Here is a 6,728-nt window from a genome sequence, read left to right as displayed (position 1 = left end):
ATATATCCCTCCTTCAAAAATTTGTTAAAATAGCAAAATGCGTGTTTGTTTTAAATCACCATTTACAAATAATCCCTAAATTACTAACTTAAAAGTGTATTCTTGCCATTACAAAAAGATATACTAAGTTTATTTTATGTGCTTGGGCATTTCCATGCATGTATGTGTATCGTATGAGTACCTGGTGTCCACACAAATCACAAGAGGGTGTCAGATCTCCTGAAATGGAGTTAAAAGATGTTTGTGAGCCGGGCCTGGTCCCAGCACTCGGGAGGCAGAGGCAGGCGGATTTCTGTGTTTGAGGCCATCCTGATCTACACAGTGAGTTCCAGGACAGCCAGGGCTATACAGAGAAACCCAGTCTGGAAAAACCAAAAACCAAAACAAACCAAACCAACAACAACAAAAAAAACCCAAGCAAACAAAAGATGTTTGTGAGCCACCATGTAGGTGCTGAGAACTAAGCATGGTTCCTGTACAAGAGCAACAAATGCTCTTAACCACTAGTCCTTATCTTAAGTTCTTATTTTATTTTAAAGGTATATTTGTGTGGGAGGGGCACCAGTATGTCAGTCCTCAAAGAGGGCCGACACATGTCAGATTTTCTGGAGCTGGGTGTACAGACAGCCTTAGACCTGCCTGACATGGGTGCTGGGAGCCAAACTCCAGTCTTGACAGAACAAGTGCTCTTCACTGCTGAGCCATTTAGGCAGCCTCATGGTACTGTACCTTTTATATTTATCTACTGACAATCTGGAAGAGACTAAACATTTGAATGTGGAATCACACCGGAACACTACAATAAACATGACTATATGGAAAGCAAAAAGAATAACAAGCAAGATTGTCTCAGTTTTTAATATCCTTTCTCTGATTCTATGTAAAACTTGGGTATTGTGTTTTTTTTTTTTCATTTTAAACTATAATATATTAGGACATTCAAAACACCAGAGGTGAAGTAAAAACTGAGAACTGATTTAGCTCAATGCTGGCACATTTTAAAGAGAATTAAGACTCAGGAATTTGGGGTGTTTGGTGGACCCCCTGTTCTATCACTGGGTTCACCAGCTGCATGCCCACAGTCAGAGCACTGAGTGCCTGGTTTGCCCACAGTTACTATGTGTGGTATGATTCTCACCTGCACATTCTGGCTCTGAGTCTGCCTTTGCTGTACTAGGGTAGCAGGGCGCTCCAAGCTCTGTGAATGAGTACTCTGCCTGTGGCTCTTCTGGGTGGAGCCTACCTGAGATACAACAGATGTCGGGGTCGGGGTCAGTTGAACTCCTCTGGCCCCACCAGTGTTAAGGAGACCAGTTTGCTCAGTGCTAAGGCGACTAGTTTGCTGAGCTGGCAAGAGCAACTGCTGATTATTATTAGGCCCTTGGGAGGAAGCTAGTGGCACTGGCTGTGGGGGGACAGGAGCCTTGGGTGTCTGCTGCTGTTTTGGAATCAATACATATATCTGCTGTGGCTTTCCCTGGGATGACTTCCGAGGCTCTGGGCGCAAAATGATAGAGCCAGGGGGAAGCTTTACAGTTAAGGGATTTGCCGTATTATTTATAATGATTTGCATAGGTGACTTTACGGGGCGCTGTGCTGGCCTAGGTAGCTGCTGTCTGGTTGGTAGAAGGCTGTTTTGAATGATTCCTGCAGCAGCTGGTACACTAGTGGGGCGCCCTAGGACCTGGGTTGAATTACCCACCAAACTAGATTTTGCTTTAGACTTTACTACATTGATCACATCTGCGGTAGTGATACTGGTAAGGCCCTGGACCTTTGGCTTGTTTTCTGATGACCTAGCAGTAGGCTGGAGAGCTAGAGGAAGGAAGTTAACTCCGCTCATGCTCACAGGGGCCTGCTGAACCACAGTGCTTGTCTTAGGAGCAGGTGGTGCATTCTGACCACAGCTCACAGTCGATGAGCCCAGTTTTGAGATCTGGGTAAGTGCAAGTGGTGGAGGAATTCTGCTTTCCTGCTCTAAGACTGAGGTTGGCACCAGACCAGTTGCAGGCTTTGCCACCAGACTGGTTGCAGGCTTTGCCACCACAGTGATTTGGGGCTTTGCCGCCAGACTGGTTGCAGGATTTGGCACCAGACTAGTTGTGGACTTTGGCACCACACTGATTGTGGGCTTTGACACCACACTAGTTGTGGGCTTTGGCNACACTAGTTGTGGGCTTTGGCACCACACTGATTGTGGGCTTTGACACCACACTAGTTGTGGGCTTTGGCACCACACTGATTGTGGGCTTTGACACAAGACTAGGTGTGGGCTTTGGCACCACACTGATTGTGGGCTTTGTCTCCAGGGAGGGTTGAGGAAGACAGACTGAGCTACTAGAACCCTGCGTCACCTTACCTGAACACTTAGCTTCACCCTGGGCAGACCCTTGGCATATATCTACTATCTCCCTAGGCTCAGAGTTTACACTCGCCATGAAATCATCTGAATAATCATCCAGGGACATGTGAGGGAAATACATGTGACTATCAATTCTGTCCTCTGGAAGTGGCCCTATGTCAGCAGAGAAAAATGGATCATTAAGGGACTTCATAATATTTGAATTCATTTCCCATAGCTGATTGTCATCCTCATAATCAAACATAAAGCCATGTTTTACCTCAGGAACTTCCAGGACACTTGGTTCTTCATCATCAAAGAGCAGAGATGGCACCTTGTTAATATATGTCTGCACATCCAACTCTGATGGCATGGTCAGTTCACAGGGTCCCTGCATCCATGCATCAGTGTCAGAAAGCAGCAGCTCATCTAGGTCATCTGGACCTATTTTTGCCTGTTTTTTGGAAGGCATCATCATTGTGAGGTCAGGGGGACATGTACACCCAGATGACACCTCCTGTTGATCCAGAGAGGGAGATGTAGGCCTCTTGAAGCATTGTTTCACGGGGTCAGTGTTCATCTTCTGCTCATTAAACAGCAGTCTGTTGGCTGTGCAGGAGACAGCAACGGAGGGATCCAGACACAGTGGCTCAGTTGTTGCTAAAATCAGTTGGCGCTCAAGCTCAAGTTTTTCTTCCTCATTCCACTGCCGGTTATCACTTGTAATGGACTCTACATCGCTTACTAGACTCTGCATCGTGGGACGTAAGAGAATATGCCGAGTTTGGTAAGCAGGAGGCAATGTAGTAGATGGCACAGCAGATGACACAGCAGATGACTCAGCAGAGGACCAGGCAGAGGACCAGGCAGAGGACCAGGCAGAGGACCAGGCAGAGGACACGTCAGAGGACACAGCAGGCTCTGCACCAAGCTCCCCAGGAGGGTGGACATTACTGCATTGTCTGTAGTCTCGGATTTCTGCTATGACACACCCATGGTGAAAAACATTCACAGGAGACTTGTCCAGGACATCAATCAGAAAAGAAGGTAGCTCTTCAGCATCCAAGTATTCAAGCAGTTTCTTTACGTCATAAGGCAACTGAAAGGTCTCTGAAAATGACCCACTTTTGTCCTTCAGCATGAGAGAATAGCCCTGATTTTCAGGGTACAGGTTGACCACTAAACATGGCAACGCCTCTCTCCTTAGAAGCTTCTCTAGCAAGTTGACATTGCTTTGAGGACCCCCTGCCTCTGCCTCTCTTTCACATTCCTCAACATAGATGTCATACAGTTTTTCATGAAAAGATTTTTCCCTGGTGGAAGTGAGTCTCGGAGGAGGGGGCTGCTGCAGCACAGACTCAATAATGTCATCGGCCCACTCAAAAGCCTTCTGTAAATTTCGCGCCATCGTAACAAACTAATCAGGAGCTTTAAAGAACAAAAAGAAACGAAACGCGTTGATGGAGGCGGATAGAGGTCGAAATCAGGGCAGTTCTAGTAACCGTCCGACAAAACTCGACAACTGTGCGCAGGGGCACACGACCCGAATTTAACATGGACTCCAAGAAACCCACCTCCCACGGCCGAGGCGGACGCCTCCAAAAGCCTGCACTGGCCCCTTGGCGCTTAGGCCCGAGCACGCGCAAAGCCCGTCTGGGCTGCACCAGGGAACCTCGACATCACAGCAAAGACGAGGCAAAAGCGAGCCGGAAGCTCCCTCAGCAAGTCTGCAAGTTTCTGACCCCCCCATACCTTCGGGGCTCACAGCCGGGTTGCCGATAGACACCCCTCCGCACTGGAAGCGGACACGCAGGGCTGAGGAGCCGCCTGGCTTGCGCGCGTCGTCCGTCCACCGTCCGCGCGTAGTCCGGGCCTCATGCTCCTTAAGCCCTCTGGGTAGGAGGGTCCCTGGCCAAACTTCCTTTCCAGGGGTGACTCCACTTCCGCTGGAGAAGGCGGGAAGATTTTGGGGGCGGTGCCCTATTGTCCATGAAAGGCGCTCAAGCGGAAGCTTGCGCAAGCTGCACTTTTGTTGTTGTTGCTGTTGTTACAGTTTCAGCTTCCACCATTCTACACTGGAGTTCAGCCCGCAGGGCCACTGAGCATCATTTTAGTTGTCTCTGTGGGTCCTTCAAGAACTGATGATCTACGGCAACCAGGGGCCGTCAGATCGCTGGGAGTTTCAGGGCCAGCCTGGCCTACGTAATTCAGTTCGAGGCCAGCCGGGCCTCTACAGTCAGTTCTAGCCAGCCAGGGCTACATAGTGAGACTGTGCCTGGTTATATTTTCGGGGGTAGGGGTGGGGGTGGGGGTGGGGGTGGGGGTGGGGGTGGGGGTTGGGTGGCGGTTTGAGACAGGGATTCTCTATGTAGCCCTGGCTCTCTTAGAACTCATTCTGTAGACCAGGCTGTCTTCGAACTCAGAAATCCTCCTGCCTCAGCTCTCGAAGGCTGGGACTAAAAAAGTTGCACCACAACCACCTGCCGTGACTGTATTTTTTTTTTTCTTTTCCTTTTTCTTTTTAAAATTTGTTCAGAATCTCCTGTCTCCAATGCTTTGGTGATTCCTGGTACCCATCACTGATAATTTAGCACACCTTGTTAGCCTTTGTTACCCTGTATAGCGGTGGAGACACTCACTGTATGCTTGTGTGAGCATTACAGCACTTCATTCAATTCTCCAGGTACATCCGCCCCCCCCCCCAGCCCGCCCCTTCCCCCTCCCGCCCCAGGGGGACACATAATGTGGCATTCTTATTCACAACCACTTACCTTTTATTTCTCTCTGTGTTTCTAGTTTTTCTTTTCTTTTTTTTTCTCTTACTATTTTGTGTGTATGCTGGAAATGGAACCCAGGTTTTTTTTTTTTTTTTTTTTTTGAAGATGAGCAGTGCTCTCATCTGCTAAGTCATCACTCCAGTCCTATTCTTTTCTTTAAAAATAGATTTACTTTATGACTTTATTTCCACACACATGCCTTCAGAGGATAGGCGGTGTCAGATGCTTTAGCGCTGGAGTTATAGGCAGTTGTGAGTTGACTGACATGGGGCTGGGGACTGAACTCTACTCCTCTAGAAGAATAGCACGTGCTCTTAACCACTGCACCAATCTCTCCAGCCCTGGCCTGTGTGTGTGTGTGTGTTTGTGTGTGTGTGATGAATTTCTTCTATGGATTCTATTTATAGAATCTTGTTTTCTAGTCCCATTGTTGCCTTGAAATTTGCCAGTCTGGTTTTTTTGACAGCTGTTTAGAAGATTCTCTAATGTTTAGATTTACATACAGCACTGACACAATATTCACAGTGATTATACCTGTAATGACAAGAACCCAAGATAAATCTGTAAAGCCCCTGAAGTAGACAGATTTACAATAAATGCTTTCTTTCTTTCTTTTTTTGTTTTGTTTTGTTTTGTTTTTGAGACAAGGTCTCACTGTGTAGCCCTAGCTGCCCTGGAACTCACATGTAGATCAGACTGACCTCTGCCCTTACCTCTGCCTTCTGAGTGCTGGGGCACCAGGTTCAGATAAAGGCTTTAAAAAAATCAGTAGTAATTGTGATTGTTACAAATCATTGTAGCTATTTTACATTTGGTTAGAGTAAAAACTTTTTACCTGGCTCTCTTTGAAATGATTGGTGTTAAGGAACAGATAGAAATGGATTTCTAGGGCTGGATATATAATTCCTTGATTTCACTTGACTAAGCATAGACAAGGGCCTAGGCTCAACCCACAGTGTGGGAAAACAAAAACAAATCAGCCACAGCCACCACTGCCGCCACTGCCACCACCACCAAAACCAAGCCTACAAACATAGAAAAAAAAAATAGAGTACGGTTTTCTAGCTCCCTGGTTATTCCTTGGAAGATGCACCCTTCTGGAGAGGCACAGAGGGCTTTCTTTTTTCCTTTCTGTTTTTGGTATATGCTTTATAGATAAGTATAAAGGGTCTGCATGTGCACTGTATTTGCATGTGCATGCAGGTATGTGTACACCTGTGTGTTTATATATAAGGAGGGCAGAGGTCAACATTGGATGTCTCCCTGGATTGCTCACTCTTCATCTTTGGAGACAGGGTCTCTCAGTAAATTCAGTGCTCAGCATTGGTTAAACTGGCTGGCCAGTGAGCTTTAGGGTCTGCCTGTCTCTAGTGTCCCAGGGCTAGGGCTGCAGTGAGTGGTAGGAGGCTTCTTTTTATATGGGCACTGAGGATCCGAACTTAGGTCCTCATGCTTGTGAGGCAGGGACTTTTCCAGTAGAACTGTCTCCCAGACTCTTATTTTCTTATTTTTGGTATATCTTGTCTTGTTTTGTCTTGTTTTTCTTTTCTTTTTTCTCTTCTTTCCTTTTTTCTTTCCTCCTCCTCCTCCTCCTCCTCCTCCTCCTCCTC

The 6,728-nt window shown here is 47.0% G+C and overlaps 1 pseudogene; it reads right to left on the bottom strand.

The window, feature by feature from the left end:
• Positions 1–2,144: 2,144 nt before the first annotated feature.
• LOC110286285 lies at positions 2,145–3,749 on the bottom strand (annotated as a pseudogene).
• Between the last annotated feature and the right edge of the window lie 2,979 nt (positions 3,750–6,728).

The sequence above is a fragment of the Mus caroli genome, chromosome X (assembly GCF_900094665.2).
Source record: "Mus caroli chromosome X, CAROLI_EIJ_v1.1, whole genome shotgun sequence".
NCBI classification, from domain to species: Eukaryota; Metazoa; Chordata; class Mammalia; order Rodentia; family Muridae; genus Mus; species Mus caroli.
Note: the sequence above shows the minus strand (reverse complement) of the source record. Positions and strands in the feature narration are given on the sequence as shown.